Source organism: Cyprinodon tularosa, unplaced genomic scaffold, assembly GCF_016077235.1.
Source record: "Cyprinodon tularosa strain WSP-4 unplaced genomic scaffold, ASM1607723v1 ctg70, whole genome shotgun sequence".
Classification (NCBI taxonomy): Eukaryota; Metazoa; Chordata; class Actinopteri; order Cyprinodontiformes; family Cyprinodontidae; genus Cyprinodon; species Cyprinodon tularosa.
This window is the reverse complement of record NW_024039452.1, coordinates 2,626,137-2,630,548: the sequence shown is the minus strand read 5'-3', so window position 1 is coordinate 2,630,548 and position 4,412 is coordinate 2,626,137. Positions and strand designations below refer to the sequence as shown.

The following is a 4,412-nucleotide window of genomic DNA, read 5'->3' as shown; positions in this document are numbered from 1 at the left end:
GGCAAAGTAGTTTGTACAAACTAGTGCATTAAGAAATTTAAATCTTACAGTGACACCCCCACCCCCTCCAAAAAAAAAAAATATATATATATATATAAAACTTTGGCATCCTTTATTACTTAAGGTGGTATGTGGCTGAATTTCTACTTCACTGCATAAAAAAAAAAAAAAAAAAACAGGTGCTTTGTATTGGCCTGTAGAAAAATGCACATACCAAATGGCTCACAAGAAGTGACTGTGGATGAGATTACTGCGCGTACGCATCCCCGCAGCATTGGCATGTTGCTCCACAGGCGCAGGGGGAAGCTCCAAAATGTCAATGCTGGATAAACGATATGTTTTGATGATCATTTCCTCGTTCATTCCAAAAATATTCACACGGAGTGAAAAAATGCGTTCTCTGCGTCTCCTTGCTTCATTCCGATGTCTCCTTCTTGCGACAATAACCGCTGCCATGTGTGCGCAATTACGCATACAGACCATTTGCACCTTCTTTTGAAACGTGTTAAATATAGAGTCAGATACCGTTAGCAAAATTGCTTTCAGGTTTGATAAATCACTTTGTGAGTGCTAAATTAATATATTATATATAATACATGTTCTCCTCCCACAAGACGCACTTTTGCGTGTAAACGCCCCATATTTCTTATTCATTGCAGAAAAAGTACTAAATGGATAAGAGGTGCTATTTAGCACGTTTTAAAGACCAAATCCTTTTAGCACGCTGTTGATAGATCAGTTTGTAAATTTTTTAGCATGCGCAGTGAAATAGCTCACGTTTTTATACAAGCAAACCTTTGATAGATCCGGCCCTAAGTGTTTGTGCAGATATGCACACATGTGGCCTCCTTGAAGTCATTTTGCAGGGTTCTGGGAGTGCTCCTCCTTTTCCTCCTTGTACAAAGGCAGTGGTAACGTTCCCGCTGCTGGGCTGTTGCCCTCCTACAGCATGTCTCCTGGTGTACTGGTCTGTCTCCTGGTAGTGCCTCCAGCCTCTGGACACTATGTTGACAGATTCAGCAAACCTTCTTGCCACAGCTGATGTGCCATCCTGGATGAGCTGCATTACCTGAGCCATTTGTGTGGGTTCTAGAGTCCCTCTCATGCTACCACAAGTGTGAAAGCACCACCAATATAACAAAACATCAGCCAGAAAGCATATGTAGTGAGATGTGGTATTTGGTCCCCACCTGCAGAACCAGTCCTTTAACGAGTTTGTCTTGCTAATTGGCAATAATCTCCACCTGTTGTGTTATCCATTTGCATTTGCATGTTAATTTGATTGTCAATCAGTGTTGCTTCTTAAGTAGACAGTTTGATTTCACAGAACATTTATTTGATTGAAGTTATATTGTGTTGTTTACATTTTCCCTTTATTCTTTTTAGCAAAGTATTTTCTTTAATGAAGTATAATCAGCAGCAGCTTTTTCTCTGCTGAGGCTTTATTCAGTTTTCAGTCTACTAGAGCTTTAAACCTAAAAAGAAAATATGCAGTAGGTTTTAGTTTAATGCTACACTGTTTATGAATAAATATAGCTTGTATTTTTTCCCATTACAGGAAAAATACAGAAATAATTTGGCTGGTCATTTTTCTTCTTTTATTCCCAACTTTTATAGCAAGGCTGTTGAGCTAAATAGCTCGGTAGGCCACAGTTATTGAAAGCCAGCAGCTCAGGAGGCGAACATTCAGCAATAAAAGTCATTATGTAACAAAAACAAATATTACAATGATCCTTTAAATTCTCTTTTCTTTACTGCATTGAATCATAAGTTTTATAAACAAACCCCTTTTAATTCAGAGAAACTGCCCTTCAAGTATATTTCCTTGCAGTAATGTTGTGCAGTAGTGTTGTTTCAATGTAAAATAATAAGAAATAAAGACACGGGGTGAAATGTAACACTGGTGTGCATGATTTCAAGGGCAAAGGGATTAAACTATTCTGTTCTTACATAGATGTACTAGGCTCTTGTTAGATAAAGATAAAAAAAAATCCTTCAAGCATGGAAAATGCTTTCCTCTTTATGCAAAAATATAAATTAAATAAAAAGAAAGCCTATATATTAATTTTTGCACAGCTTGCATGATTTTCACACTGAAATTAAATGAAAATTCATGTAATTCTAGCCATTACATGCAAGATTACTAATTTCAGTTTGTTCAAATAATGACAGAAACCTTTTAGGCTATTTTACATTTTTATCAGTGGCCTTATAAGATAAGATAAGATAATCCTTTATTTGTCCGACAGTGGGGAAATTGCAGTGTTGCATCACAGTGAACAGTAGAGTAGGAAAAAAGAAGAATACAAAGTATAAAACATATTTAGAAATATATAAAAAATATACATATATAGACAAGACCATCACACTTGGTGTGAACAGTTAAATGGCTAAGGCTAAGGTTACAAACACTGGTAAAAAGTGACAACAATAAAGTTCTGTGCAAATGATTGATTGTATTAAATTATTGCAGAGTTAAATAAATATGTGTGAAGTATACAATAGATATGCAATACAGGTGAAGTGACGATGGACATATGGTTGATACGGAGCTAGCATTGTTGGTTGTACAAAAGTAGGGTTCCCATACCGGGAGTCGAACCCGGGCCGCCTGGGTGAAAACCAGGAATCCTAACCGCTAGACCATATGGGACCATATCTGACATTAACAACTACATAAAAGTATGTTACAGCTAAAATGATACAGTCTTGGCTGATAGTGGGAGCTTAAATATCTCGACAAACCAACTTTACAACACCATAACCTTAGCTAACTTTCATACAACGAAACTTCAAGGTACAAAAAATGTTGATGACATAGTCAGTAGAGCAACCATGTGTTGACTGATGATTTGAGAAAAATATGAAACCTTGACTCATATGTGGCCACTAGAACCCAAGGGCCATAGTTTCTGTATTTAAGCCTATGGGCCCCCAGTGGCTTCGCTTGGCTCAATATTTTTGAGCCACCTGTTTTACCAAAAGTTAATTAGTTTGGACCTAAGGGGGGGATAAAACCAAAAAGGTCATAGCTGCGAAATTGCTGCAAAATGCAAAGCTTGCATCAACATTTTTCTGCCTTTAAAGGACAAGTGGTGTTGGGTGAAGAAGATTATCACCAGGCTGGCACTTTGGTGGCAACACAAGCATAGCGATGACAGTGATGAGAGTTTATTGATGGCCCGTCCGATGAGGACTGGAGATGGAGACAGTAAGGGGAAAGGCAGGATGCTTCTGTGGAGGAGGCCAGCACTCACTGTGCAAATTACGTCTAAACAACGTAAAGCTTTACTCTTTTGAAAGTGCTGAATGAAATGGCATTTTCTAATGTCTACCACACTCAGTGAAGGCTGGTGGTGTTTTCTCCTAGCCTCGTGAGACCATCCTGATCTCGTGAGCTTTCAAGATTTCACTCGCTAATCAGTCTGAAGACTCTCTGTTGAAGAAAATTTGGAGCCGTTCACCAAACGAACGTCCAATCAGCGTTGGCTTTGAGGCGGGTTGAGGTGTGACGCAACGAGAAGCGCGACAGTTCAGTCTAAAGAACATGGCGGCTTCAGCCGATGAAACTAACGTTAGCGTGGCTATCGAGCAAGTTTTATCGGAATTACAGAGTATTTCTTCACTGAAAGAAGAGCAAAACACTGCTCTGGAGGCTTTTCTCAGAGGAAAAGATGTTTTTGCTCTTCTCCCGACTGGTTTCGGCAAGAGTAGCCTGGCTTGTGGTTGTGTTTTCGTCGTCGCTCTGTTAGTACGTCATATGCTTCGTTGATCTGATTGGTTTATCTATCACCAACATAGGCCAATCAGCTAACCAGTATTTTCGCCCCTTCCCAAAATTACTTCAACGGAAGGATTTGCTCCGCATATCCATCTGGCGGAGTCAGGTTAGTTTTCTCCAGGGGGGGGCTATAAATTCGAACTAGACGTATAACCAATCAAACATGCACTAAGCCAACATCAAAAAATATCATAATAACAAGACATAATTTCATGTACCGGTACATGTTTACTTGTTTTTACTAGTTTAATATTGGAGACGCTATTAGTCAGCTTTATATTATTTAAAATATAAAAACTATTAAAATATATATATATGAGAGTCATTGGTGCTAGTTGATGGTGTTAAAATTATTTCTAAGAGCATTAAAAAGCATTAAATCAGAGTTTTCCTACATAAAATTGATTTTTCCTACGTCATTATTTAAAATGCTTTAATAAAAAAAAACATTTGTACATAAAACAATTTCGTCAGATATATTATAGTTGAAAAGCTAGAGAATGGGAAAAGGCAAATTTCAACAAAAGTGGGTGGAAAACAAAGAATTCGGGACATGGCTGCAACCTGTCGACGGTAAAGATGGCGAAGGAGTTTGCCGAATGATATATATATAATGAAATGACGCTTTACT

General features: G+C 38.1%; 1 non-coding gene across 1 annotated transcript; it reads right to left on the bottom strand.

The window, feature by feature from the left end:
- Window positions 1–2,581: 2,581 nt before the first annotated feature.
- trnae-uuc lies at window positions 2,582–2,653 on the bottom strand. Its single transcript has one exon. It is a non-coding gene; the product is annotated as a tRNA-Glu (tRNA).
- Window positions 2,654–4,412: the final 1,759 nt, after the last annotated feature.